This window comes from Convolutriloba macropyga, unplaced genomic scaffold, assembly GCF_964194025.1.
Source record: "Convolutriloba macropyga unplaced genomic scaffold, txConMacr16.3 SCAFFOLD_475, whole genome shotgun sequence".
In the NCBI taxonomy this organism is placed as follows: Eukaryota; Metazoa; Xenacoelomorpha; order Acoela; family Convolutidae; genus Convolutriloba; species Convolutriloba macropyga.
Genome location: NW_027450331.1, coordinates 1,692 through 7,500, shown reverse-complemented (window position 1 = coordinate 7,500; position 5,809 = coordinate 1,692). Strand labels below are relative to the sequence as shown.

The following is a 5,809-nucleotide window of genomic DNA, read 5'->3' as shown; positions in this document are numbered from 1 at the left end:
GGAGTGACCCAACCCTGACCGCTGATTGTGCTTAGGTCTATTGTCTCTGCTTCCGTCTCAAGGAGCTGCTGCCAAGCATCAAGAAACCCTGTCTTGTCGGTGATGGGGTTGTGCTCACCAAACTTCTCCCATGACCCATCCATCACTGATGCCGCTGCCTTAGCCCTGTCACGTCTGTAAAGAGCCTGCAGTCTTGCATACTGGTGCCGTCTCATGCCCTTCTTGGATCGTCTAGGATGTTTGTGAGCCCTCTGTCCCCCATTCTTCCCTGGTTCTTGTGCAAGGGTTTGTAGCCACATCTGTCCCTCTCTCTCGACGTACTGGGTGAGATCGTCGTCCGTCATTCTGTGCCATTCACCCGGAGGAGGAAGAGCCAGCATCTCAAGGTCGATGCCCGTCTCAAGACAGTGTCTTGGTCTGTCTTCCTGCACAGTGTTTTCCTCCCTGTCATGTTCCTGCATCATTGCCACAAACTGTTGGTTCTTTCTCAAGCCCTTGAATGCCTCAGCGGATCGATGGGGGAACAGTCTTGCCAGTTGCTCATTCTCTTGCTTCTGGGATGCGGGATCAAGGACCCTCATCGCGTCTCTGACCAGAGCCATTTCCTCAAGAGTCCACCTTGCATTAGATCTGCCTGTCTTCTGGGCCTGCATCTGGTGGTATGTATCTGGGTGCCTGCTTTTGGTGTGAAGTGAGAGACCAGTCTGTCCTTTGAAGGGTCCAGCACCACAGATTGAGCAGCACCAGTTGGGGGCTGTTGCTTGGCCACTCACGGGTTCCTGGGTGGGAGCCCTGCCCGCATGTGCTCCCTGTGATGCTTTCGTCTGTGATGCCCCTGACTTGTGACTTCTGGTCTTGTGCTGCTTCAGGCCGAGCTCACTCCTGAACGGACCCTGTCCGCAGATGTCGCAGGTCCACTTGGAGGCCACGTCTCCACAACTACTGGTGCTCACACTGTCTTGTCTGGCTGAGGCCAGATCTTTCTCATTGATTGTCTTCATCGTTGGGACTACTGTACCGAGGTACAGACTTTGGTTTTACCCAAAGTGGTTGGCGAACTTTTAAGGTGGTCAGCACACTTCACCGGACAGCCTTTGTTCTGGTATGACTCCGAAACCGTGGTTTTTAGTGGTTCGCCTTCCACGGACAGTCTTTGTTTTGGTGTGACTCCGAAACCGTGGTTTTAGTGGTTTGCCTTCCACGGACAGTCTTTGTTTTGGTATGACTCCGAAACCGTGGTTTGTTGAGTGGTTTTCCTTCCACTGGGCAAGTTTTTAAGGTTTGTCCATTCCGGGGACTATTGATGGTGTGCTTAGCTCAGCCACGAATGGCAGTTTCCAGCGAGACCTCGTGGAGGTTGCACACAGTCAACTAATCATCACTTAAGAGAGTCATAAGAGAGTCATAGTTACTCCCGCCGTTTACCCGCGCTTATTTGAATTTCTTCACTTTGACATTCAGAGCACTGGGCAGAAATCACATTGCGTCAACACCGTTTCACCAGCCATCGCAATGCTTTGTTTTAATTAAACAGTCGGATTCCCCTTGTCCGAACCAGTTCAGAGTTCGAGTGTTTTTTGTGCAACAGAATAGACCTAAAGCATATCAGCTAGCAGTCAAACCAAACGCCAACAACCCGAAGGCCATCGCACGCTTTAGCAGACCGAAGCGTCAAACTAAAGGCTTGTTACACCCACTCCTCAGAGCCAATCCTTCTTCCGAAGGTACGGATCTATTTTGCCGACTTCCCTTATCTACACTGTTCCAAGACCAGAGGCTTTTCACCTTGGGGACCTGATGCGGTAATCGGTACGATTCACTCTCCTGACATCTGCTAAGCCAAACTTTTATGTGCCACCAGGAACAATTGGGACACAGCAAATGCTGCTGTGCTCTTGCACGCTTCGAGCCTTATCTCTGATTGAATCAATTCCAAGGACTCTACAACGTGTTATAAAGAAAAGATAACTCTTCCCCAAGGTCCCAATGACAAAGTTCGACCTCAATGACGTTGCCGTCTCAATGCCAGGAGAGTAAGTTCGGGAATTTTAACCCGATGCTCTTTCGAGACTCAGCAGTTTTCAAGAAACCACTATTCAAGACTTTGGCATTAGCCTGTCTTTTAGAATCGACTAACTCATGTGCAAACGCTGTTCACATGAAAGCCTTTCCCGCTTCAGTCCTCAAAGTTCTCATTTGAGTACTTGCTACTTCCACCAAGATCTGCTCCATTGATCGCTTCGCGCATACACTTGCGTGCATACTTTAGCGCAATCAATGTGTCCTCCTACACATGAATATCATTTTTGAGCTGGTGAGGCTCTTTTTCTCTAATCTAACTTGCGTTAGATATTGATATTCATGGTTGGGTATAGGCCACGAGCTCTAGTGCCATCCATTTTCAGGGCTGATTGATTCGGCAGGTGAGTTGTTACACACTCCTTAGCGGATTTCAACTTCCATGACCACCGTCCTGCTGTCAGTATCAATCAACACCTTTTGTGGTGACTCATGAGCAAGTAGTTAGGCGCCTTAACCCAACTTTTGGTTCATCCCACATCGCCGGTTCTGCTTACCAAAAGCGGCCCACAAAAAGCTTGCATTCATAGTCCAAGTGCAATTAAGTCACAAGGACATCTCACCGATTTATAGTTTGAGAATAGGTGAAGGAAAAATTTTCCCCCATTCCTCTAATCATTCGCTTTAACCGATGAAATTGCTTTGCGAAGATTTTTCAATCTTGCTCAAGCTTTTGCTATCCTGAGGGAAACTTCGGAGGAAACCAGCTACTAGATGGTTCGATTAGTCTTTCGCCCCTATGCTCAGGTCAGACGATCGATTTGCACGTCAGAACCGCTTCGGGCTTCCACCATGGTTTCCCGTGGCTTCGCCCTGCCCAAGCATAGATCACCATCTTTCGGGTCGTGTGCTACTTGCTCTGGATCAGTCATGCAATAAGAGCAAAACCGTCCGTGGTTGCGGGACACCGAATCGGCGCCCTCACCACACAAAGTAGTGCAATTCATAAAAATTACACTGTTCACTTTCATTTCGCGTGTGCGCTTTCAATGAGCGACAACACTTGCAAGCAACTCACACTCCTTGGTCCGTGTTTCAAGACGGGCTGTAGAGAGCATTGAATAGGAAGTTGAGGTCAGACAGGCAATCAAGATCAATTTATCTCATTTTGTTTAGAATCAACAAGAAGAATTCCGAGGAAAACTTCTGCTCGATTCATTAACAAGATTTGCCAAAAGACGACAACTACACTACTCGGTAGCCGAGAATATAATATCAAGGCATTGAGTATGGTAACGCTCACTCCAGTTCCCCTTCAACAGTTTCACGTACTTTTCACTCTCTCTTCAGAGTGCTTTTCAACTTTCCCTCACGGTACTTGTTTACTATCGGTCTCGCTTTATAATTAGCTTTTGGAGAGACATATCTCCAGCTTCGAGTTGCACTTTCAAACAACTCTACTCATAGGAATGAGCCATTATGACTGGTATCGAAAATGACCTTTACAGGATTTTCACCTTCTTTGATGCTACTTTCCAGTAGACATCAGGACAAATTCACCAGTCTAGCATCAAACCATACCGGACACCGAGAAATGTTGCCATTTCTCTTCCCGATGAGCTTTTCCCTGTTCATTCGCCATTACTAAGGGATTCTCAGTTGATTTCTTTTCCTCCCCTTACTGATATGCTTAAGTTAAGGGGGTTCTCTCGCCCAATTCAGGTTATGTAGTTGATTGTCTCTTAATTGGTTCACTGACCAATATGAGACAGAAACCGATTCAGCAGTTTTGTTCGCTACTACTATCAAACACAGGTCGAAGTTTCCATTCAGTCATTAATTCCAACTTTCAAATGTTGTTGTTTCAGCTTTCGCTTACTAGAAGCAACATAATACTCGCTGCAATACAGACCTCGGGAAACCCTCACCGTGAATAAGGTTCACTCACATATTTCACTACATTTTGCGTGGGATTGGAGATGAGGCTACTCGTTCTTGCTCAGTACTAGGCTGAAAATTAACGAAACTTCGTTACAAACGTTCACATGTTGATGTTTCCGCTTTCGCGTACTCGAAACAACATAATACTAGTCTTTGTAATTTAGTTTCATAATTTCAACTGTTCTCATGCAGAATTTTTGCTCATTCTTATCCCAAATTTTGACCTGGCTACTAGTTACACTCCTTGTACTTATTGCAAAATGACCACAAATTTCAACAGCTTTCACATGTTGCTGTTTCGGCTTTCGCTTACTACAGTCAACATAATACTCGTTGCAAAATAAGTGCTCGGCATCTGCAATTTTCCAAAGACGAAGTTTCGCCAGTTCAATTTTCGCTCGCCAATTATGGCTACTAATTCACACGGTACTGAGCTCAACAACATTAAATTTGTTCAGCAAGACTTTCACATGTTGATGTTTTGGCTTTCGCCTACTAGAAGCAACATAATACTCGTCTTGTTAGCTCATTCAATGAGAATAGCTTTTCCCGTTGAGAATTTTTGCCTTCAATTGGCGTTGTAGTGAGTTTGGCTACTCAGATCACCAAATACTTGTGACAATTCGAACCAGAAATGTTTTCAATTTTCACATGCTGATGTTTCGGATTCAACCTACTAGAAGCAGCATAATACTTGTATTCAACAATTTCTGTATCAAATCCCAGTTTTCTCTGGTGCATCTTTGCCAAACTATTCCAAACTGCCTGAGTCTGAATACCAATTACAGGTACTAGTAAATGCACGTTACTAAGGACTATATAGTTCTAGGTTACTGTACACAACGACGTTCACATGTTGATGTTTCAGCTGCCGCTTACTAGAAACAACATAATACTTATCGTGCATACCTTTCCATAACTTGTCCTTTTCAGATGCATTAGTTTCCCTTTGTCTTGGCTTCTACAGTCAGACTGGCTACTAGTAACAGCACAGTACTAATCACATATCGTTCTACAGTTTGCAGACAACTTTCACATGTTGATGTTTCAGCTTTCGCCTACTAGAAACAACATAATACTCGCTGTATACATTTGTAGTTCTCTATGTAACTTTCATGTGAAGAAGTTTCGCCAGTCTTTTTGACTGTCTCAAATCTGAGTCATGCTTAGGCTACTAGTTGCTTCATAGTACTTATCGCCTCGAGATCATTGAACAAAACTTGATTTTCACATGTTGCTGTTTCAGCTTCCGCTTACTAGAAACAACATAATACTAGTCTCATTAAGTTCCGTCTCTTTGCAATTTTCTTATGAAGAAAATTCGCCATCACAATGACTCCAGCAGTTCTTGATCAAGGAATGCAATCATTGATCAGAATGCTATTATTTGAATCGGTTCTGCTTTAAGTGTTCCAATTTTATTGGAAGCACCAACAATAGAACATCAATGTGTTCAATCGAGAGTTATATAACCCTGAATCGGACGCAGTCAACAGCCGAAGCCGAGACCGCCTTTTGCGTTAGAGAGGTCGGTAAACAAATCTTGCGATTCATACCGAATTAACACATATAGCTGTGCTCCTCTTCGTAAAGCGAGCCAAGTGATCCCCTGTTGAAGGATGTATTTGGACCAATCTAGTAGCATTTGGTTTCCAACAAGCTCTCCCAAGTTAGCTTACTTATTGGGCTTTTCAACCAATTCGGTTGGCTACAAGCATCATCAAAGTACTAGCCACAGTTTGATCGCAAAATTCTACGACTTTCACATGTTGATGTTTCGGCTTGCGCTTAGCCTACTATAAGCAACATAATACTAGTCATATCATAGAGCGTGATCAGCTTGTGACGT

The 5,809-nt window shown here is 44.6% G+C and overlaps 2 pseudogenes; both read right to left on the bottom strand.

Moving 5' to 3' along the window:
* The window catches only part of LOC142355803 (large subunit ribosomal RNA), a 7,284-nt pseudogene extending 3,538 nt beyond the window's left edge, over positions 1–3,746 (bottom strand).
* A 1,683-nt stretch (positions 3,747–5,429) lies between these two features.
* Positions 5,430–5,581, bottom strand: LOC142355799 (5.8S ribosomal RNA; annotated as a pseudogene).
* Positions 5,582–5,809: the final 228 nt, after the last annotated feature.